We start from the raw sequence: 25776 nt of genomic DNA, 5'->3' as shown, positions 1-25776 counted from the left end.
AATTCCGGAAAAAAGCTAAAAAATAAAAATTTTTATATAATGTTTTTTTTTACATAATTTCCCTGAATTTTGCCTGAATTTTGGCATCTTCATACCTATGCAGATGAATAACGATTTTTTTTTTTTTCTCTATTTGTGGGTTTTAGTTTTTTGGTACTTAAGGAACTTAAAAACAATCATAATACACGATTTTCGTAATGTCCTTTTGTTTCACAGACATAGGGCTCTTTGCATGTATTTAAGCGTTTTTATAGGTAACACGATCAAAAACATTCAAAATACATGTTTTTGGTAATGTTATTCTGTTTCTCCATAAAGGGTGTTTCGCATGCGTTTTAGCGTTTTGGTATGTAAGGAGTTAAAAATACTTAAAGGCATCTTCTTCTTAAAAGTTGGTTTTATTCCTATATAATGTGATTATTCTGTTTTTTAGTGCTTTGTTGCATATCACGCTCAAAAACACTCAAAAGACACTTTTCTGATAATGTCATTTTTTTCCCACTTAAAGCTAGTTTTGCATGTAATTTGGGATTTTCGTATCTAAAAATGTGAAAAAACACTCAAAATACACACATTTGGTAAGGTAGTTCTGTTTCTCATTTAAAAGTGTTTTAGCATTTTGGTATGTAAGAAACTTCTCTATATACACGAGTTTTTGCGTTTTTTGTCTTGTGGTTCTTGTGAAACTATAAAACAATCATTATACATGTTTCTCTAAATGTCCTTTTGCTTCCCAATATAGAGTGCTTTTACATCCATTTTCGCGTTTTTTGTAGGTAAAAAGCTCAAAAACACTTTTTGGTCATTTTATTCTATTTCTTCATATTCGTTGCTTTGCATCCGTTTTAGCGTTTTTTCTACGTACAACACTGAGAAGACACGTTTTCCGTAATTTTGTTTTGGATTCACATATTGACTGACTTCCATATTATTTATCGGTTGGGTGCCTAACATGCTGAAAAAACACTAAAAAGACAGGTTTCTGGTAAAGTAGTTTAATTTCCTCATATAGGTGGCTTTGCATGCACTTTAGAGTTTGGTAAATAACAATCCGAAAAAAAGCTATAATTAACTTTTTTGATAATGTTTTTTTTTCCACATAAATTCCCTGAATTTTGGCAGAATTTTGGCATATCGGTACTTATGGAAATCAATACAAAAAAATGCTATTTTTTTATTTATTTTTTTTATTTCTTTTCTCTTTAAAGAGTGTTATTTGTGGGTTTTAACATTTTGGTACTTAAGGAACTTAAAAACAGTCATAATACACGTGTTTCGTAATGTCCTTTCGTTTCCCAAAGATAGGGTTCTTTGCATGTATCTAAGCGTTTTTATAGGTAACATGATCAAAAACACTTAAAACACATATTTTTTGTAATGTTTTTCTGCTTCTCCATAAAGGAGTGTTTTGAATGCGTTTTAGCGTTTTGGTATGTAAGGAGCTCAAAAACACATAATGGTAAGTTCTTGGTCAAAGTTGGTTTTATTCTCATGTAATGTGATTGCCCTGCTTTTTAGTGCTTTATTGCCTAACACGCTCAAAAACACTCAAAAGACACTTCTGGTGTCATTTTTTTCCCACATAAAGCTAGTTTCGCATGCTATTTGGAATTCTGCTAAGAATGTGAAAAACACTGAAAATACAAGCTTTTGGTAAAGTTGTTCTGTTTCTGAATTAAGATTGTTATTCATGAGTTTCAGCATTTTGGTATCTAAGAAACTTCTTTATATATACGAGTTTTTGCTTTTTTTGCCTTGTGGTTCTTGTGAAACACAAGTTCTTTTGCTCGAAAATAATAAGACACTCATTATACACGTTTCTCGTTATGTCCTTTTGTTTCCGAATAGGGAGTGCTTTGCATCCATTTTCACCTTTTTTGTAGGTAACAAGCTCAAAAACACTCAAAATATACCTTTTTGGTAATGTTATTCTATTTTTTTTTTCATATTGGTTGGTTTGCATCCGTTTTAGCGTTTTTCTACGTAAAACACCGAAAAGACACGTTTTCAGTAATTTTGTTTTGGATTCCCATATAAAGTGACTTCCATATTATTTATCGTTTTGGTGCCTAACATGCTTAAAAACACTCATAAGACAGTTTTCTGCCAAAGACGTTTCATTTCCCCATATAGGTTGTTTTGCATGCACTTTAGGGTTTGCTACATAACAGTCGAAAAAAAAGCTAAAATTAACTTTTTGATAATGTTCCTATTTCAAGAAATTTCATGAATTTTGCACAATTTTTGGCATATCGGTACCTGTGAAGATAAATAAGAAAGAAAAAAAAATATCGTGTTTTTTATTTATTTTTTTTTCTCAATAGAGAGTTATTTGTGGCTTTTAGGTTTTTGGTACTTAATGAATTTAAAAACACTCATAATACACGTTTCTCGTAATGTCTTTTTGTTTCCCAAAAATAGAGTTCTTAGCATGTATTTAAGCGTTTTATTGGTAACATGATCAAAAACACTCAAAATACATGTTTTTGGTAATGTTATTCTGTTTCTTCATAAAGTGTGTTTTGCATGCGTTTTAGCGTTTTGGTATAGAAGGAGCTTAAAAACACTTAAAGGCAAGTTCTTGGTAAACATTGGTTTTAATCCCATGTAATGTGATTGCCCTTCTTTTTAGTGCTTTACTGCCTATCACGCTCAAAAACAGGCAATAGACACTTTTCGGGAAATGTCATATTTTTTACCACATAAAGCTGGTTTCGCATTCAATTTGGGTTTTGGGTAACTAAGAATGTGAAAAGCTCTCAAAATACACGCATTTAGTAAGGTTGTTCTGTTTCTCAATTAAAAGTGTTATTCATGAGTTGCAGCATTTTGGTATCTAAGAAACTTATCCATATATACGAGTTTTTGCGTTTTTTGCCTTGTGGTTCTTGTGAAACCATAAAACACTCATTATACACGTTTCTCGTAATGTCATTTTGTTTTCCAATATAGAGTGCTTTACATCCATTTTCGCGTTTTTTGTGGTTAACAGGCTCAAAAACACTCAAAATATATCTTTTTGGTAACGTTATTCTATTTTTTTATATTGGTTGGTTTGCATCCGTTTTAGCGTTTTTTTTACGTAAAACACGGAAAAGACACGTTTTCAGTAATTTTGTTTTGCATTCCCATATTGAGTGACTTCCATATTATTTATCCTTTTGATGCCTAACATGCTAAAAAAGAAAACACTCAAAAGAGAGGTTTCTGGTAAAGTCGTGTAATTTCCCCATATAGGTGGCTTTGGATGCACTTTAGGGTTTGGTACATAACAGTCCGAAAAAAAAAGCTAAAATTTACTTTTTTTGATAATGTTCATTTTTCCACATAATTTCCATGAATTTGGTAGACTTTCGGCATCTCAGTACCTATGAATATGAATAACAAAAAAAAAAATGCTATTTTTTTATTTATTTATTTATATATTTTTTTTCTCTATAAAGAGTGTCATTTGTGGCTTTTAGCTTTTTGGTACTTAAGAAACTTAAAAACACTCATAATACACGTTTCTCGTAATGTTATTTTTTCGTTTCCCAAACATATATTTAAGTGTTTTTATAGGTAACATGATCAAAAACACTCAAAATACATGTTTTTGGTAATGTTATTCTGTTTCTCCATAAAGGGTGTTTTGCATGCGTTTTAGCGTTTTTGTTTGTAAGGAGCTTAAAAAATCTCAAAGGGAAGTTCTTGGTAAAAATTGGTTTTATCCCTATGTAACGTGATTGCCCTGTTTTTTAGTGCTTTATTTCCTAACACGCTCAAAAACACTCAAAAAAACTTTTTTTATGTTAGTCATTTTTTTCCCACATTTTTATCCCACAATATTTCGCATGCAATTTGGGGTTTTGGTAACTAAGAATGTGAAAAACACCCAAAATACACTCATTTTGTAAGCTTGTTCTTTTTTTTTATTCTTCGTAAAATTTAGTTTTATTCCAATGTAATGTGATTGTTCTGCTTTTTAGTACTTTGTTGCATATAACGCTCAAAAACACTCAAAAGACACTTTTCTGGTAATGTCATTTATTTCCCACATAAAGCTAGTTTCGCATGTCATTTGGGATTTTCGTAACTAAGAATGTGAAAAACACTCAAAATACACACATTTTGAAAGGTAATTCTGTTTCTCAATCAAAAGTATTATTCATGAGTTTCATCATTTTGGTATCGAAGAAACTTCTCTAGGTACACGAGTTTTTGCGATTTTTGCCTTTTGGTTCTTGTGGAACTATAAAACACTCATTATACACGTTTCTCAGAATGTCCTTTTGTTTTGCAATACTTTGCATCCATTTTTTGCATTTTTTTAGGTAACAAGCTCAAAAACATTCAAAATATACATTTTTGGTAATGTTATTCTATTTCTTCATATTGGTTGGTTTGCAGCCTTTTTAGCGTTTTTCTACGTAAAACACTGAAAAGACACGTTTTCAGTAATTTTGTTATAGATTCCCATATTGAGTGACTTCCATATTATTATCGTTTTGGTGCCTAACATACTGAAAAGTACTCAAAAGTAAGGTTTCTCGTAAAGTTGTTTAATTTCCTCATGTAGGTGGCTTTGCATTCACTTTAGAGTTTGATACATAACATTCCGAAAAAAAAGCTAGAATTAACTTTTTTGATAATATTCTTGTATCACATAATTGCCCAAAATTTTCCCAAAATTTTGGCATCTCGGTACCTATGAAGATGAATAACAAAAAAAAAATGCCGTTTTTTTTATATATTTATTTATTTTTTCTTGATAAAGAGTGTTATTTGTTGGTTTTAAATATACCTTTTCGGTAATATTCTATTTCTTCATATCGGTTGGTTTGCATCCGTTTTAGCGTTTTTCTACCTAAAACACAGAAAAGACACGTTTTCAGTATTTTGTTTTGGATTCTCATATAGAGTGACTTCCATATTATTTATCGTTTTGATGCCTAACAAGATGAAAATCACTCAAAAGACAGGTTTATGGTAAAGTCGTTTAATTTCCTCATATAGGTGGCTTTGCATGCACTTTAGGGTTTGGTAAATAAGAGTCCGAAAAAAAGCTAAAATTAACTTTTTTGATAATGATCTTTAATCACATAATTGCCCTGAATTTTGCCAGAATTTTGGCATCTCGGTACCTATGAAGATGAATAAAAAAAAAATAAAAAAATTTCTATTTTTCTATTTATTTATTTTATTTTTTTTTTTCTAAATAAAGAGTGTTACTTGTGGGTTTTAGCTTTTTGGTTCTTAAGGAACTTAAAAACACTCATAATACACGTTTCTCGTAATATCCTTCCCTTTCCCAAACATAAGGTTCTTTGCATGTATTTAAGCGTTTTTATAGATAACATGATTAAAAAACACTCAAAATACCTGTTGTTGGTAATGTTATTTTGTTTCTATATAAAGTGTGTTTTGCATGCGTTTTAGCGCATATAAGGAGCTGAAAAACACTTAAAGGCAAGTTCTTGGTAAACTGTTTTTTTTTCCATGTAATGTGATTGCCCTGCTTTTTATTGCTTTATTGCCTAACACTCTCAAAAACACTCAAAAGACACTTTTCTGGTAATGTCATTTTTTTCCCCACATAAAGCTATATTCGCATGAAATTTCGTTTTTTTTTAACTAAGAATGTGAAAAAACACTCAAAATACACGCATTTAGTAAGGTTGTTCTGTTTTTCAATTAAGAGTGTTATGAGTTTCAGCATTTTGATATTTAAGAAACTTCTCCATATATACGAGTTTTTGTGTTTTTTGCCTTGTGGATCTTGTGAAACTATAAAACACTCATTATACACGTTTCTCATAATGTCCTTTTGTTTCCCAATATAGTGTGCTTTGCATGAATTTTCGCGTTTTTTGTAGGTAACAAGTTCAAAAACACTCAAAATATATCTTTTTGGTGATATTTTTCTATTTCTTCGTATTGGTTGGTTTGCATCCGTTTTAGCGTTTTTCTACGTAAAACACTGAGAAGACATGTTTTCAGTAATTTTGTTTTGGATTCCCATATTGAGTGACTTCAATGGTATTTATCGTTTTGGTGCCTAACATGCTAAAAAACACTTAAAAGACAGGTTTCTTGTAAAGTCGTTTAATTTTCATATATAGGTGGCTTTGCATGCACTTTAGGGTTTGGTACATAACAGTCCGAAAAAAATCTATAACTTTTTTGATAATGTTCTTTTTTCCACATAATTTCCCTGAATTCTGCCTGAATTTTGGCATCTTGGTACCTATGAAGATGAATAACAAAAAAATAAAAAAAATAAAAATTGCTATTTTTTTTTTTTTTTTTTTTTCACTATAGTGTTGTTCGTGGGTTTTAGCTTTTTGGTTTTTAAGGAGCTTAAAAACACTCATAATACACGTTTCTCATAATGTCCTTTCGTTTCCCAAATATAGGGTTCTTTGCATGTATTTAAGCGTTTTTATAAGTAACATGATCAAAAACACTCAAAATATATGTTTTTGGTAATGTTTTTCTGTTTCTCCATAAAGGGTGTTTTGCATGCGTTTTAGCGTTTCAATATGTAAGGAGCTCAAAAACACTTAAAGGCAAGTTCTTGGTAAAATTTGGTTTTATTCCCATGTAATGTGATTGCCCTGCTTTTCAGTGTTTTATTGCCTAACACGTAATGTAATGTCGCTCTTTTTCTTCATATAGTGTGCTTTGCATATATTTTGGCTTTTTTTTCACATAATAGCTGAAAAACACTGAAAATACACGCTTTTGGTAATAAGAACATAAGAACATAAGAAATAAGTAAATCTGCAAGAAGGCCTACAAGTGGCAGTACTTGTATGAAATATGCCTACCTATTTCCACCTATCATCCCCATTCATAAATGTGTAATTTTCTCTTACTGTTCCCAAATGCCTCAGCACTAACAGCTTGATTACTACGTCCATTCCAATCATCTACTACTCTATTTGAGAACCAATTCCATCCTGTCTCCTTTTTGAACATCAAGTTTTCAGGCTTGAACCCGTCTTTCTTGTTCTATCATATTTACAGATTCTAAGAATTTTCCTTATGTTCCCTTTATTATAACCCATATACCACTAAAAGACTTCTACGTCTCTTTAAAGAATGTAAATTTATCAGCTTGAATATCGCTTCGTAAGGAATACTCCTTATCCCCTGTATCCTTTTAGTCATTTTCCTTTGTACTGATTCTAATAGACCTTTATCCTTCCTGTGATGTGGTGACCAGAATTGGATAGCGTAGTCTAAATGAAGTCTGACCAGCTCCAAATGTAAATTTAATATTACTTCGGGAGTTCTACTTTTAGCACTCCTGAAAATGAATCATAATACACTATTTGCTTTGTTTCTGGCCTCTTTCCATTGCTTTCTTAGACGGAGTTCAGATATAACCTAAAATCTCAAATCTTTTACTTACCCTGAACCTACCAGAACTTGGTTGTTCATTGTGTAACTACTGTGTGGGTTTCTTCTACTTACGCTAAGTGCTTTGCATTTGTTGACATTAAACTGCATTTGCCATCTGTCCGTCCATTCGTTCAACCTATTCAAATCTGCCTGCAAGGCGATGGTATGCGATTCTGACCTAATTAATCTACATATTCTCGTGTCATCCGCAAATTTACTAACAACACTACTAATTCCACTATCCAAGCCATTGACATATATTACAAACAACATCGGCCCTAATACTAATAATCCCTTTGTCACCCCACTAATTACTTGACCCCACTCCGATTTAGAGCCGATTATTACAACACTGTCGCCTGACGCTTAGCCATGACCTTATACAATCTAAAAACACCTCATCTCTCTCGTGCGCCCTAACATTTCTCAGTAGCCTCTGATGGGGTACCTTGTCAAACGCTTTAATAAAGTCCTGATATAGGATGCCATAACTATCACCATTATCTGCCGCCTTGTAAACCTTACTGTATAAACTTACCAAGTTTGTCAGGTAAGACTCCCCATTCCAGAAGCCGTGCTGTAACTGAGTTATCAAGTTATGTTTGTCTAAATGCTCTTAAATGTTCTTCGTTATTATTGACTCTATTATTTTACATTCAACAGAAGTTAAGCTGACAGGTTAGACGTTAAAGTTTTATCTCCTTCCTTAAAGGTAGGTACTATATTCGCCTGCCTCCAAATTACCGATACTTCACATGACTAAAGTGATTTCCTAAGGACAGAAACTGACAGATTACTTATAACCTTTTCTCAATTCTTAAATACTGTGGAATATATTTCATCTGGTCTTGGTGACCTGAACTTTTCAACTTATCTATCTCCTGTTTCACTATCTCTTTTAGTTATGGTAATATCTGTCAGCTTCTCATCCTCTTCTACTCTAAATATCTTCTCACTATTCGGCAAATCCTGCATGTTTTCCTGGGCAAAGAAAATTAAAATATACTTGCTCACAATTTTACTAAACTCCTCTCAACAACTAATCAGGTCGCATTCTGCTGTCTTTAAGGAACTATTGTTTCTCTGTTCTTCGTCTTATATGCCTGATAAATTCCCTTGAGGTCCATCTTCGCTTGGCTGGCTACCTTTAATTCATAACTATTTTTAGCTTTCCTTGTTAAACTCCTGACTTTTCTAATTCATTATATTATGGCCTTAAAACCACTTCCCCTGTCTTTAATTTCATTATATACTTCTCCTTCGCCATATGTAGTGTTTTAACCTCAGTCATCCATTTAGGATCATTCTTCTGCGATCTTTTTCTTCTGTAAGGGATGTTCCTTAACTGTCCTGAATGTAATTTATCAACGAAATATTTATTTCGCTTCTCCATAAAGGGTGTTTTGCATGGGTTTTAGCGTTTCTGTACATAAGAACCTATAAAACACGTTCTTAGTAATGTTGTTTTGTATTTCTTTATAGAGTAGTTTCCATGCTTTTTAGCGTTCTGGTGTCTAACACGTTGAAAACACTCAAAAGGCACGTTGATGATAATGTCGTTTCGTTTCCCGATAAAGGGGGCTTCCAATGCATTTTGCCTTTTGGTACTTAACAATATGAAAAAGAGTTTAAGTAAAAGTTTTCGGTAGAGTTGTTTTTCCATATAGAGTGCTAATCATGTGTTTTTGAGTCTTGGTACCTAAAAAGCTCAAAATCTCTCATAATACACTTTTCTCGTAATGTCCTTTGTTTTCTCCATGTAGGATGCTTTGCGTGTAATTTGGCATTTTTGTACTTAACAAGCACAAAAACAATCAAAATACAAGTTTTTGGTAATGTTATTCTGTTTCTCCATAAAGGTTGTTTTGCATACGTTTCAGCGATTTTGGACGTAAGAAGGTCAAAAACACTCTGAAGATACTTTCTTGGTAATGTTATTTTATATTGCCAAATAGGGTGCTTTCAATGCTTTTTAGCATTTTGATTCCTAACACTCAAGTAAACACTCAAAAGACACGTTTTCTGTAATATAGATTTGCTTCTTCATATAGGGATCTGCATGCATTATGATGTTTTGCTACATAATGTGAAAAACGCTCAAAATATAGGTTTTAGCTAATGTTGTTCTTTTTCTCTATATAGGGTGCTATTCATGCGTTTTATCGTTTTGGTATTTAGGAAGCTCAAAAACACAAACAAAACTTGTTTCTCCTAATGTCTTTCTGTTTCCCCATATAGGATGCTTCGTATGTTTTTTGACGTTTTGGTACATAACAAGGTAAAAAAAAAAAAACACTAAAAAACACATTTTTGGTGATGTTCTGTTTCTCCATTAAGAGATATAGGATATATTCAATTTTCATTCAGGCCGTTTAGTGTTTGGTACCTAAGAGACTCAAAACACTGATAATGCACGTTTCTCGTAATGTCCTATCGTTTCCACATACAGGGTGCTTTACATGCATTTTTAAGTTGATGTACGTAACAGACTGAAAAAGACTCAAAATACACGTTTTTGGTAAGGTTTTTCTATTTGGTAGGGTTATTCGTGTTTTTTGCACGTGTTTTAGCGTTTTGGAACGTAAAAAGTTTAAAACACTAAAAAGACATGCTTTTAGTAATGTTATTTTGCATTTCTGTATAAAGTGCTTTCCATGCTATTTAGCGTTTTCGTGCCTAACACGCTGAAAAACACATAAAAACACATTCCTTACATTGTTGTTTAATTTTCTCGTATAGCGAGCAAGCATTATGGTGTTTTGCTACCTGACAATGTGAAAAAAAAAAAAACATTCAAATTACATGATTTTGGTAATGTTTTTCTCTTTCTCCATACAGTGTGCTTCTCATTTATTTTAGTGTTTTGGTACCTAAGAAGCTGAAAAAAAAAAAAAAACTCATAATACACGTTTTTTGTCATGTCCTTTCATTTCCTCATATAGGCTCTTTTTGGTGTTTTGGTACCTAACAGGGTGTTTGCATGTATTTTGACATTTTAGTTCGTAAGAACCTAGAAAAAAAAACACTCTAAAGAGACGTTTTAGTAGTTTTGTAGTTTCGTTGCTTCTTTCTGATTTGGTGCCTAACACGCGCAAAAAATAACAAAAGACAAGTTTCTAGTGATTTCGTTTCATTTCTTCATATGGGTTGCTTTACATGCATGTTGGCATTTTGGTAATTATCAATGTAAAAAAATTCACGTTTTTGGTAAGTATGTTCTTTTCCTTAAGAGCACTATTGAAGCTTTTTACTGATTTGGTACTTAAGAGAGTAATAAAAAAAAAATACATAACAAACGTTTCTCGTTATGTCCTTTCATTTCCATATGCAGGGTGTTTTGTTTGATGATAGGCGATTTTGTACATAATAAGCTCAAAGACACTCAAAATACACGTTTTTGGTAAATGTATTCTGTTTCTCCATATAGGGTATTTTCATGCGTTTTTAATGTCGTTTCATATATCTATATATGGGTTTTTGCATGAATTTTGGCTTTTTGGTAACTAACAATGTCATAACACTCAAAATGCACGTTTTTTTTTGGCAATATTGTTCTTTTTCTCCATATAGAGCGTTATTCATGCGTTTTACCCCTTTTGATACCAAGAAGGTCAAAAACACTCATAATACACGTTTCTCGTAATGTGATTTCGTGATTTAGGCTTTTTTTTACGTAACAGTCTTATAAAACATTAAAAATACTTGTTTTTGGTAATGTTATTCTGTTTCTCCATAAAGGATGTTTTCTATGTTTTTTTTTATCGTTTTGGTACGTAGGACACTCAAAAGAAACGTTTTCTTAATGTTGTTTTGTATTCCCATATCAGGTGATTTGTATGCTTTTTAGCATTTTTGTGCCAAACACGCTGAAGAACACATTTTAGACACGTTTCTGAAATCTCGTTTCCTTTCCCCAAATAGGGAACTTTACATGCATTTATGGCGTTTTCATTCATAACAATGTGAAAACACTGAAAATATACGTTTCTGGTAATGTTATTTCATATAGAGTGTTATTCATGCATTTTAGCGACTTCGTACTTAATAAGTAAAAAAAAAAACACCAATAGTACACATTTTAGTAACGTCTTTTCATTTTTCTATTTAAGATACTATATATGCATTTTGGCGTTTTTCTACTTATCTAACTCAAAAACACTCGAAATATTTGTTTTTGATAATATTATTTCTCCATGTTTTTTTTTTTTTTCATGCGATTTAGCGTTTCGGTAGGTAAGAAACTCAAAAACACTGAAAACAGACGTTTTTGGTTAAGTTGTTTTGTTTTCCTTTATAGGGTGCTTTCCATGCTTTTTTAGCGTTTTGGTGCCTAGCACGCCAATAAACATTCAAAAGGCACTTTTCTGGAAATCGCGTTTCCTTTCCTCATTTAGGGTACAAAAACATGTATTAGTAGTGTTTTCGAAAACGCCAAAGTGCATGCAAAGTAAGCTATACTGGAGAAACAAACAAAAACGTGTCTTTTGAGTGTTTTCAGCTTTTTACGTACCAAAACACTATAATGCATAGAAAAGAAACTTCATGGAGAAACATAATAATATTGCCAAAAACGTGTATTTTGAATGTTTTTCAGCTTATTACGTACCAATACGTAAAAATTCATCCATTTCACCCTCTATAAGGTAAAGAGACGACATTCCCAGAAAAAATATTATTTCGGGGCTTTTCAGCGTTAGGCACTAAAACTCTAAAGAGCATGGAAGACACTCTATATAAAAATAAAAACAACATTATCAAAATGGTGTCTTTTGAGTGTTTTTGAGCTTTTTACGTTCCAAAATGCTAGAACGCGTGCACAATAGCCTTTATCGGGAGACATTACCAAAAACGTATGATTTAAGCGTTTTCCAGCTTTTTAGAAACCAAAACGCCTAAATGGATGTGCTAATCACGTGTTTCAGTATTTTATTACCTAAGAAGCTCAAAAACACTTATAATATACGTTTTTGGTAATGTTGTTCTGTTTTTTATATATGGTATTCTGTATAGATTGTCGTACCTAACATGAGGAAAAAACCCATTTGTTTGGTTAATGCTTTTTTCTCCATATAGAGTGATATTCACGTGTTTTAGTGTTTTCGTACATAAGATGTTGAAAAACACTCATAATAATATTTTTTCTTAATAACTTTTCGTTTCTCAATGTCCGTTAATTTGTGTGCATTTTGGCGTTTTCGTACCCAACAAGCTCAAAAACACTCAAAACACACATTTTTGGTAATGTTCTATTTCACCGTAAAGGATGTTTTGTACGCTTTTTAGAAATTCGGTACGTAAGAAGCTCAAAAACATTCAAAAGACACGTTTTCGATGTTATATATTTTTTTTTTCCTATATAGAGTGTTTTCCATGTTTTTTTTTTTTTTTTTTTGTTTTTTGTGGGGTTGGTTTCTAATATGGTCAAAACACTGAAATGACACGTTTCCGGTAATATAATTTCTTTACATCAAATAGTGTGCTGTCTGCATTTTGACGTTTTGGTAGCTAATGATCGGGAAAAACTCTCACAACACCCATAAAGGGTGTTTTTCATGCGTTTTAGAGTTTTAGTACGTAAGAAACTGAAAAACACTCAAAAGACAAGTTTTGTTAATATTGATTGCTTTTTCTATACAGGTTGTCTTGCATGCACTTTGGTGTTTTTGTATCTAACAAGCTCAAAAACACTCAGCATACAAGTTTTTCGTAATGTTGGTCTGTTTTTTTTTTTTTTTTTTTATGTATGGTGTTCACTATGCTTTTAGGCGTTTTGGTACCTATCATGGGGAAAAAAAAACTCATGAAGTACGCTTTTGGTAATGTTGTTTTCTTTCTGCAAATATAGTATTATTCACGTGTTTTAGACTTTTGGTATCTATGAAGCTGAAAAAGACATAATACACCTTTATGTTAATATCGTTTATTTTACCTATATAGGGTAATTTGCATAAATTTTGGAGTTTTGTTACCTAACAAGCTAAAAAAAAATTTCAGAACATACGTTTTTGCTAATATTGTTTTGGACGCCTTTTATCGTTTTGGTACGTAAGAAGCTCAAAAACACTCGATTTTGTTAATGTTATCTTGTTTTCCCATATAGGGTGTTTTCCTTGCCTTTTTAGCGTTTTGCTGCCTAATATGCTCAAAACACCTAAATGACAAGTTTCTGGTGGTTTTGCTACTGATTTTGTTAATGTTTTTTTTTTTTTCTCTCTCTCTCATATACAGTAATATTCACGTGTTTTAGCGTTTTGGTACATAAAAAAATAAAAATAAAAACACTCATAATACACGTTTCTGTTAATATCGTTTCGTTTCCTTAAATAGAGTTCTTTGCATGCAATATGGGGTCTAGTACCTAACAAGTTAAAAGACACTGAAATAAGAATTGTTTGCTAAAGTTTCCCATAAATGTTTCTTTGCTCACATTTTAGCGTTTTGTACGCTCAAAAACACTAAAAAGAAACGTTTTTGACAATGTTGTTTTCTTTTCTCATATAAAGCTATTTCCATGCTTTTTAGCTTTTTTTGCCTAATTTGCTCGAAAATTCCCAAATGGCACGTTGCAGGTACAATATTTTAGTTACTCCAGACAAGGTATTCTACATGCTTTCTGTCGTTTTGGTACCTAACTAACTTAAAAACACTTAGAACACACGTTTTTGTTAATGTTCTATTTCTCAGTAAAGTGCGTTTTGCATCACTTTTAGAGTTTCGGTGCGTACGAAGCTGAAAAACACTCAAAAGATATGTTTTTGATAATGTTTTTTTTTTTCTCTCTTTCTTCTTCTATAGGATGCTTTGCATGTACTTTGGCGTTTTGATAGCTAACAAACTCAAAAATATTCATAATACATGTTTGTGATCATGTCGTTCTGTTTCTTCACATAGGGTGCTTTATATGTATTTTGGCGTTTTGGTCCCTAACATGGGGAAAAGCACCCATAATACACGTTTTTCGTAATGATGTTCTGTTTCTTCATATAGAATGTTATTTACGTGTTTTAGTGTTTCGTTACATAAGAAGCTGAAAAACTGCGTTAATATCTTTTCTTTTCCCCATATCTGAAACTTTGCATGCATTTTGGCGATTAGTTATCTAACAAGCTCAAAAACACTCAAACACACGTTTTTTGCTAATATTGTTCTGTTTTTTTTTTTTCATAAATTGTTATCGTTTTGGTACGTAAGAAGCTCAAGAGCACACAAAGGACACGTTTTTGTTGAAGTTGTTTCGTTTTCCTATATAGGGTATTTTCCATGTTTTTTTTTTTTTTTAGCGTTTTGGTGCCTAATACCCTAAAAAATAAAACACCTAAATGACACGTTTTTGGAAATGTCGTTTCGTTACTTCATATAGGGCGCTCTGCATGCATTTTGGCGTTTTACTACTTATTACGCTGATAATACACATTGTTGGTATTTTTTTTCTCCACAAACAGTGTTTTCCATGCGTTTTACCGTTTTAGTACGTAAGCTGAAAAACACTCGACACATTTTTTAATATATATATATATATATATATATATATATATATATATATATATATATATATATATATATATATATATATATATATATATATATATATATATATATATATATATATATATATATATATATATATATATATTTTTTTTTTTTTTTTTTTTTTTTTTTTTTTTTTTTTTTTTTTCCATACAGGGTGCTTTGCATGCACTTTGGTGATTTAGAACCTAAGAAGCTCAAAAACATATAAAACACGTTTTTAGTAATGTTGTTCTGTTTCTAGATATAGTGTGCTATTGACGTTTTTTAGCGTTTTTTTTTAACCTACGAAGTTGAAAATACTCATAATACTCTTTCAATTTTTTTTTTTTTTATCCAATATCATGATATTTTCATTGAATTTCACGTTTTGGTTCCTAACAAGTTGGAAGTCGCTCAAATCACACTTTTTTTTTGTAATGTATCCCCATAAAACGTGTTTTCCACGCGCTTTAGCGTTTTGATACATAAGAAGCTCAAAAACACTCAAAAAATATCTTTCTGGTAATGTCGCTCCGTGCTTTGCATGCATTTTGCAGTTTTGGTAGATAAGAAGCTCAAAACACTCAATAAACACGTTTTATGCAATGTTTTTTTTTTTCTGTTTCTCTATAAAGGGTCCGTAAGAAGCTGGAAAACACTAAAAATACATGTGTTTGGTTATGTTGTTTGCTTTTTCCAATATAGAGCGTTTTAGTACATAAGATTTTCAAAAACACTCAAAAAGAGCTGTTTTTTTTTTTTTAATCTCGTTCGGCTAATAAAATGGTGATTTAATTCATTTTGCAGTTTTGATAGCTAAGAAGCTCAACAACACTCAATATGGTCTTTTTTGCAATTTTTTTTTCTTTCTCCATGAAGGATTTTTTGTATGCACTTTTAGCGTTTTGGTAAATAACAAGCTCAAAACACTTATAATACACGTTTTAGATAATGTTCTGATTTCTTTATGTAGGGTGTTTTGTATGCATTTTGGCGTTTTAGCACTTAACATAGAGAAAATCACCCATAATAAATGTTTTTTTTTTTTTATATATATAATGTTGTTTTGTTTCTCCTTATAAATTCCTATTCATGTGTTTTACCGTTTTGGTACATAAGAAGCTAAAAAAAACGCTCATAATACACGTTTCTGTTAATATCGTTTCCTTCAGATATATCAAATCATTCATTTTGGCATTTTAATACCTAAACCTAACAATCTGGAAAACACACAAATCATACGTTTTTTGGTAATGTTGTTCATTTTCTCTCTAAAGGGTATTTAACACGTGTTTTAGCGTTTTGGTACGTAAGAAGCTTAAAAAAAAAACAACACAAAATACACAGTTTTGATATTTTATAGTGAATGTTTTTCTTCCTTTTTACCGTTTGGTGCCTAATATCCTCAAAAAACACCCTTTTGACACGTTTCTGGGAATGTCGTGTTCTAATCCCGGATAGGGTGATTTGTATATATTTTGGAGGGTTGTTACATAATAAGCTGGAACTACTGAAAAGATGCTTTTAGTATTGTTGTTTGCTATTCACATATAGAGTAATTTGCGTGCATTTTGGCGTTTTGGTACCTAACAATCTTAATAACACTCATAATACACCATTTTAGTAATCTTTTTTTTTTTTTTTTTTTTTTGTCATATAGGGTGCTTGTCTGCATTTGACGTTTTAGTACGTAACATGACAAAAACACTCATAATACACGTTTTTGGTAATGTTGTTCTATTTTTCCATATAGAGAGCGATTCACGTAATTTAGTGTTTTGGTATCAATAATGTTGAAAAACACTTATAACACACGTTTCTGTTAATATCGTTTCGTTTCCCAGTAACGGATACTTTGGATGCATTTTGGCGTTTGTTACCTAAATAGCTCAAAAACACTCAAAACACACGTTTTTCTTAATATAGTTTTGTTTCACCTTAAAGGGTGTTTTACATATGTTTCAGCGTTTTGGTACGTAAGAAGCTTAAGATTTCTTAAAAGAGACGTTGCTGATAATGTTGCTTTGTTTCCCTCTGCTTTCTAGCGTTTACGTGCCTAATATGCTCAAATCACACAAATTACACGTTTCTGGTGATGTCGATTCGCTACCCAAATAGGGTACTTTGCATGCATTTTCACGTTTTGGTACCCAACAAGTTGGAAAACAAAGAAAAGACAAATTCTCGGTTATGTACTTGTTTCTCCATGAACAACGTTTTGTATGCGTTTCCGCGTTTTGGTACTAAGAAGCTGAAAAACGTTCAAAAGACACGTTTTTGTTACTGTTATTTGTTTTTGCCTTATTGGGAGTTTGCATGTACTTCAGCGTTTTGGTAGAAACACTTATAATACAGGTTTTTGTAATATCATTCTGTTTCTTCTTATAGGGTGCTTTATATGCATTTTAGCATTTTGGTACCTAACATTGAGAAAAGCACTCACAATACAAGTTTTTGATGATGCTGTTCTGTTTCTCAATATAATGATATTGACATGTTTTTAGCGTTTTGGTACAGAAGAAGTTAAAAAACAATTATAACACACGTTTCTGTTAATATCGTTTCGTTTCCCCATATCGGGTGATTATAATGGACTTTGGTGTTTTGTTACCTTACAAGCTCAAAAACAATGAAGAAACACATTTTTTGGTAATGTTGTTCTGTTTCTCTATAAACAGTGTTACACTGTTTTTTGGTACGGAAGAAGCTCAAAAACACTCAAAAGACGTGTTTTTGATAATGTTTTATTTTCCCATATAGAGTGTTTTCAATGTTTTTATAGTTTTTTTTGTGGCTAATATGCTAAAAAAAACACAGAAATGACATATCTCTGGGAATGCCGTTTCGTTAACTCAAATACACAAAACAAAAACACATGCTTTGCATGTGTTTTGTTATTTTGGTACTCAGCATGCTGGAAAAAAAAAAAAAACACGTTTTTGGCAACGTTGTTCTGTTTCTCCATAAAGAGCGTTTTGCATGTTTGAACTTTTTGGTATGTTACGAGCTTAAGAAAAAAAAAACATAACACACGTTTTTGTATCCAAAATGCATACAAAGCAATCTGTATGAGTGCTTTGTATGCATTTTGGAGTTTTGGTACCTAAACACAAAGAAAAACACTCACAGTAGGTTTTTAGTAATGTTATTCTGTTTCTCCATATATACAAATATTCGCGCGTTTTAGCGTTTTGGTACATAAGAAAATAAACCCTCAAAATACACACGATGATAATATTACTTTGTCTTCCCATGTAAAGTATTTTTCATGTGTTTTAGAGTTTTGGTGCTTAATATGCTCAAAAACATCCAAATGGCACGTTTTCTGTTAATATCGTTCTAGTATCTAACCAGTTGGAAAATATTAAACACTCACGTTTTCAGTAATGTTGTTAGGTTTCTCAATAAGAGGTGTTTTGCACGCGTTGTTAAAAGACAAGTTTTTTTTTTGCAATGTTGTTTGCTTTTCTCAAATAGAGTGCTTTGCATGCACATTATCGTTTTGGTAAATAACAAGCTCAAAAAAACACTCTTAATAGACTTTTCTGTTAATATCGTTTTATTTCAAAATATCGGGTAATTTGCATGCATTTTGGCGTTTTGGTACCTTTCAAGCTCAAAAACACTCAAAACACCCGTGTTTGGTAATGTTCTGTTCCTCCATAAAGATTGTTTTGGAGCGTTTTAGCGATTTGGTACGTAATAAGCTCAAAAACACGCAAAAGACACGTTTTTTGATAATGTTTTATTTCCCCATGTATAGTGTTTTCCATTCTTAACAGCGTTTTGATGTAAAAAAAAAAAAAACCCAAATGACACGTTTCTGGTAAAATCGTTTTATTACCTTAAATAGGATATTTTGCATGCATTTTGTCGTCTTTGTACCTAACAAGATGGAAAACGCTTAAAACACACAAGTTCGTAATGTTGTTCTACTTGCCCATGAATGGCGTTTTGCATGCATTTTAACGTTTTAGTACGTAAGCAGAAAAAAAAAAAAAAGCAATCAAAAGAATGTTCTTTATTTTTCCTATACAGCGTGCTTTGCATGCACTTCAAGCGTTTTGGTACCTAACAAGCACAAAAACACTCATTATATTTTTTTTTCTAATAAATTTGTTCTGTTTCTTCATATTGGCTACTTTGTATGCATTTTGGCGTTTTAGTACCTAACACAGGGAAAAACACTCATAATACACGTGTTTGGTAATGTTCTGTTTCTTCGATAGGGTGATTTGTATGCATTTTGGAGTTTTATTATCTAACATTGCGAAAAAAAACTTGTAATACACGTTTTTCGTAACATTGTTCTGTTTCTTTATATAGAGTGTTATTCATATATTTTTGAGTTTTGGACAAAATCTCATAATGCACTTCTCTGTTAATATCGTTTCGTTTCCTAATATCGGGTAATATGCATGCATTTTGGTGTTTTGCGATCTAAAAAAGCTGAAAAACATTCAATACAAATGTTGTTTCTCCATAAAAAGTTATTTTCCACGCGTTTGAGTGTTTTGGTACGGAAGAAACTAAAAAAAAAAAAAAAAATTTCAGCGATATGGTGCTTAATATACCCCAAAACAACCCATATGACAATTTTCTGGTAATATCGTTCCGTTATAACTGCAACGAGGGTTCTTTGCATGTATTTTGGCATTTTGGTACTTATGAAGCTCAAAAACATTCAAAATACACGTTTTTGGCAATGTTGTCCTGTTTCTCAATTACACGTTATTTTGTATGTGTTTTAACGTGTTTGTACATAAGAAATAGAAAAAAAAAATTTAATTTTTTTTCCCCATATAGGGTGCTTTGCTTGCACTTTCTAGTTTTAGTACCTAACAAGCTCCAAAATTTTCATAACACAAGATATTGGTAGTGTTGTTCTGTTTCTTCATTTAGGGTTCTTTGTATGCATTTTCTCGTTTTGGTACCTGACATGGGGAATATTGTTAATATCGTTTCGTTTCCCTATATAAGGTATTTTGCATGAATTTTGGCGTTTTATTACCTAATAAGCTCAAGAAAAAAATCAAAACACACCTTTTTGCTAAAGTTCTTCTGTTTCTTTAATAATGGGTGGTTTCGACGCATTTTAGAGTTTCGGTACGTAATAAGCTCAAAACACACAAAAAATTTTTTTCATGAAGTTGTTTTGTTTTCCTATATAGAGTATTTTCCATATTATTTTTTCTAGCGTTAGATGTCTGCTATGCTTAAAAGTAATAAAACAATATGTTTCCGGAAATGTCGTTTCGTTACCCGAAATAGGGTCCTTTACATATATTTTGAAAATTTTAAATACAACAAGCTGAAAACACTCAAAGCACATGTTTTTGGTAAAGTTTTCCTGTTTCTCAATAAAGGGCGTTTTGTATGCGTTTTAGCGTTTTGGTATGTGATGAGCTTTAAAACACTTAAAGGCAAGTTCTCGGTAAAAGTTTGTTTTATTTCCATGTAATGTGATTGCCCAGCTTTTTATTGCTTTATTACCTATCACGATCAAAAACACTCAAAAGACACTTTTCTGGTAATGTCATTTTTTTCCCACATAAAGCTAGTTTCGCATGCAATTTGGGGTTTTGGTAACTAAGAATATGAAAAGCACTCAAAATACACGCATTTGGTAAGGTTGTTCTATTTCTCAATCAAGAGTTTCTCAATTCATGAGTTTCAGCATTTTGGTATCTAAGAAACTTCTCCATATACACGAGTTTTTGTGTGTTTTGCCTTGTGGTTCTTGTGAAACTATAAAACACTCATTATACACGTTTCTCGTAATGTCCTTTTCTTTCCCAATATACAGTGCTTTCCATCCATTTTCGCGTTTTTTTTTTTGTAGGCAACAAGCTCAAAAACACTCAAAATATACCTTTTTGGTAATGTTATTCTATTTCTTCATATTGGTTGGTTTGCATCCGTTTTAGCGTTTTTCTACGTAAAACACTGAAAAAAAACATGTTTTCAGTAATTTTGTTTTGGATTCCCATATAGAGATACTTCCATATTATTTATCGTTTTGGTGCCTAACATGCTGAAAAACACTCAAAAGACAGGTTTCTGTTAAAGTCGTTTAATTTCTTCATATAGGTGGCTTTGAATGCACTTTAGGGTTTGCTACATAAAAGTCCGAAAAAAAGCTAAAATTAACTTTTTTCATGATGTTCTTTTTTCACATAATTTCCCTGAATTTTGCCAGAATTTTGGCACCTTCGTACCTCTGAAAATAATTAAAAAAAAATACTATTTTTTATTTATTTATTTTTCCTCTATAAAGAGTGTTATTTGTGGGTTTTAGCTTTTTGGTACTTAAGGAACTTAAAAACACTCATAATACGCGTTTCTCGTAATGTCCTTTCATTTCCCAAACATACGGTTCTTTGCATGTATTTAAGCGTTTTTATAGGTAACATGATCAAAAAACACTCAAAATACATGTTTTTTGTTATGTTTTTTTTTTCTGTTTCTCCATAAAGGATGTTTTACATACGTTTTAGCGTTTTGGTATATAAGGAGCTCAAAAACAATTAAAGGCAAGTTCTTGGTAAAAGTTGGTTTTACTTACATATAATGTGATTGCCCTTCTTTTTAGTGCTTTATTGCCTAACAAGCTCAAAAACACTCAAAAGACACTTTTATGGTAATGTCATTTTTTTTCCCCATATAAAGCTATTTTCGCATGAAATTTGGGGTTTTGGTAACCAAGAATGTGAAAAACACTCAAAATATACGCATTTGGTAAGGTTGTTCTGTTTCTCAATTAAGAGTGTTATTCATGAGTTTTAGCGTTTTGGTATCCAAGAATCTCAAAAACTCTCATAAAGCACGTTTCTCGTAATGTCCCTTTTTTTCCTCATATGGGGTGCTTTGCATGCATTTTGGCATTTTTTTTTCATGTAATAGCTTAAAAAACACTGAAAATACACGCTTTTGGTAATAAGAACATAAGAAATAAGTAAATCTACAAGAAGGCATCAGGCCTACACGTGGCAGTACTTGTATGAAATATGCCTACCTATTTCCACTTATCATCCCCATCCATAAATGTGTAATTTTTTCTTACAGTTCCCAAATGCCTCAGCACTAACAACTTGATTAATACGTCCGTTCCAATCATGTACTACTCTATTTGAGAACCAATTCCTTCCTGTCTCCTTTTTGAACATCAAGTTTTCATGCTTGAACCCGTTTTTCTTGTTCTATCATGGTTACAGATTCTAAGAATTTTCTTTATGTTCCCCTTGTTATAACCCATGTACTACTTAAAGACTTCTATCAGCTCCAACTCTTAACCTACGTCTCTCTAAATAATGTAAATTTAACAGCTTGAATCTCGCTTCGTAAGGAATACTCCTCATCCCCTGTATCCTTTTAGTCATTCTCCTTTGTACTGATTCTAATAGACCTTTATCCTTCCTGTGATGTGGTGACCAGAATTGGACAGCGTAGTCTAGATGAAGTCTGACTAGCGCCAAATGTAACTTTAATATTACTTCGGGTGTTCTACTTTTAGCATTCCTGAAAATTAATCATAATACACTATTTGCTATGTTTCTGGCCTCTTTGAATTGCTTTCTTAGACGGAGTTCAGAGCTAACTTTAAATCTCAAATCTTTTTCTTACCCTGAACCTACCAGAACTTGGTTGTTCACTGTGTAACTACTGTGTGGATTTCTTCTACTTACGCTAAGTGCTTTGCATTTGTTATTAAAATGCATTTGCCATCTGTCTGTCCATTCGTTCATCCTATCCAAATTTGCCTGCAAGGCGATGGTATGTGATTCTGACCTAATTAATCTACATATTCTCGTGTCATACGCAAATTTACTAACAACACTACTAATTCCACTATCCAAGTCATTGACATATAATACAAACAACATCAGCCCTAATACTAATAATCCCTTTTGTCACCCTAATAATTACTTGACCCCACTCGGATTTAGAGCCGTTTATTACAACACTCTGTCGCCTGCCGCTTGGCCATGACCTTATCCAGATTACTTATAACCTTTTCTCAATTCTTAAATACTGTGGAATATATTTCATTTGGTCCTGGTGACTTGAACTGTTCAGCTTATCTATCTCCTGTTCCACTATCTCTTTAGTTATGGTAATATCTGTCAGCTTCTCATTATCTTCTGCTCTAAATATCTTGTCACTATTCGGCAAATCCTGCATGTTTTCCTGGGCAAAGACAGTTAAAAAATACTCGTTCACAATTTTACTAATCTCCTCCCAACAACTAAGCAGGTCCCATTCTGCTGTCTTTAAGGAACTATTGTTTCTCTATTCTTCGTCTTATATGCCTGATAAAATCCCTTGGGGTCCATCTTCGCTTGGCTGGCTACCTTTAATTCATAACTATTTTTAGCTTTCCTTGTTAAACTCCTGACTTTTCTAATTCATTATAATATGGACTTAAAACCACTTCCCCTGTCTTTAATCTCATATATACTTCTCTTTCGCCCTATGTAATGTTTTAACCTCTGTCATCAATTTAGGATCATTCTTCTGCGATCTTATTCTTCTGTAAGGGATATTTCCTAACTGTCCTGAATGTAATTTATCAACGAAATATTTATTTCGCTTCTCTATAAAGGGTGTTTTGCTTGAGTTTTAGCGTTTCTGTACATAAGAACCTTTAAAAAACGTTTTTAGTAATGTTATTTTGTATTCCTTTATGGAGCGCTTTCCATGCTTTTCAGCGTTTTAGTGTCTAACACGTTGAAAAACATCAAAAGACACGTTGATGATAATGTCGTTTCGTTTCCCGATAAAGGGGGCTTCCAATGCATTTTGTCTTTTGGTACTTAACAATATGAAAAAAAAGTAAAAGTTTTCGGTTGAGTTATTTTTCCATATAAAGTTCTAATCATGTGTTTTTGAGTCTGGGTACCTAAAAAGCTCAAAATCTTTCATAATACACTTTTCTCGTAATGTCCTTTGTTTTCTCCATGTAGGATGCTTTGCGTGTAATTTGGCACTTTTATACTTAACAAGCACAAAAACAATCAAAATACAAGTTTTTGGTAATGTTAATTTGTTTCTCCGTAAAGATTGTTTTGCACGCTTTTCAGCGATTTCGGATGTAAGAAGGTGAAAAACACTCTAAAGATACTTTCTTGGTAATGTTATTTTATATTGCCAAATAGGGTGCTTTCAATGCTTTTTAGCATTTTGATTCCTAACACTCAAGTAAACACTCAAAAGACACGTTTCCTGTAATATCGTTTTGCTTCTTCATATAGGGATCTGCATGCATTATGATGTTTTGCTACATAATGTGAAAAACGCTCAAAATAAAGATTTTAGGTAATGTTGTTCTTTTTCTCTATATAGGGTGCTATTCATCCTTTTTAGCGTTTTTGGTACTTAGGAAGCTTACTTAGGAAGCTCAGAAACACAAATAAAACTTGTTTCTCCAAACGTCTTTCCATTTCCCCATATAGGATGCTTCGTATGTATTTTGACGTTTTGGTACATAAAAAGGAAAAAAAAAAAACACTCAAAAGCACGTTTTTGGTGATGTTCTGTTTCTCTATCAAGAGATATAGAATATATTTAATTTTCATTCAGGCGGTTTACCTTACCAAAAATACACGTTTTTGGTAATTTTTTTTTTCTGTTTGGTAAGATTATCCGTGTTTCTTGCACGTGTTTCAGCGTTTTGGAACGTAAAAAGTTTAAAACACTTAAAAGACATGCATATTATTTTGCATTTCTATATAAGGTGTTTTCCATGCTATTTAGCGTTTTCGTGCCTAACACGCTGAAAAACACATAAAAACACATTTCTTACATTGTTGTTTAATTTTCTCGTATAGCGAGCAAGCATTATGGTGTTTTGCTACCTGATAATGTGAAAAACATTCAAATTACACGATTTTGGTAATGTTTTTTCTTGCTCGATTTTTGCGTTTTGGTACCTGAGAAGCTAAAAAAAAAAAAAAAAAACTCATGATACACGTTTTTTGTCATGTCCTTTCGTTTCCTCATATAGGCTGTTTTTGGTGCTTTGGTACATAACAGGGTGTTTGCATGTATTTTGACATTTTAGTTCGTAAGAACCTAAAAAAAAAACACTCTAAAGACACGTTTTAGTAAAGTTGTTTTGTATTCCCCTATGGGGTGATTTCGTTGCTTCTTACTGATTTGGTGCCTAACACGCGCAAAAAATAACAAAAGACAAGTTTCTAGTGATTTCGTTTCGTTTCTTCATATAGGTTGCTTTACATGCATGTTGGCGTTTTGGTAATTATCAATGTAAAAAATTACCCGTTTTTGGTAAGTTTGTTCTTTTTCTTCAGAGCACTATTGAAGTACTGATTTGGTACTTAAGAAAGTAATAAAAAAAAACACAACAAACATTTCTCGTAATGTCCTTTTTATTTCCATATGCAGGGTGATTTGTTTGATGACAGACGATTTTGTACATAATAAGCTCAAAAAAAATAAATAAAAAACACAAAATACACGTTTTTGGTTAGTGTATTCTGCTTCTCTATATATTGTATTTTCATACGTTTTCAAAGTCGTTTCATATATCTATATATGGGTCTTTGCATGAATTTTGGCTTTTTGGTAACTAACAATGTCATAACACTCAAAATGCACGTTTTTTTTTTTTTTTGGCAGTATTGTTCTGTTTCTCCATATAAAGTGTTTTTCATGCGTTTTACCCTTTTGATACCAAGAAAATAAAAAAACACTCATAATACACGTTTCTCGTAATGTCTTTTAATTTTTCCCATATAGGATATTTCCGATTCATTTAGGCGTTTTTTACGTAACAATCTTACAAAAGACTCAAAATACTTGTTTTGTATACGTTTTAGCGTTTTCGTATATAAGGAGCTTAAAAACACTTAAAGGCTAGTT

The sequence above is a fragment of the Scylla paramamosain genome, chromosome 2 (genome assembly GCF_035594125.1).
Source record: "Scylla paramamosain isolate STU-SP2022 chromosome 2, ASM3559412v1, whole genome shotgun sequence".
NCBI classification, from domain to species: domain Eukaryota; kingdom Metazoa; phylum Arthropoda; class Malacostraca; order Decapoda; family Portunidae; genus Scylla; species Scylla paramamosain.
The sequence above is the reverse complement of the archived record's forward strand: the minus strand, read 5'-3'. Positions refer to the sequence as shown.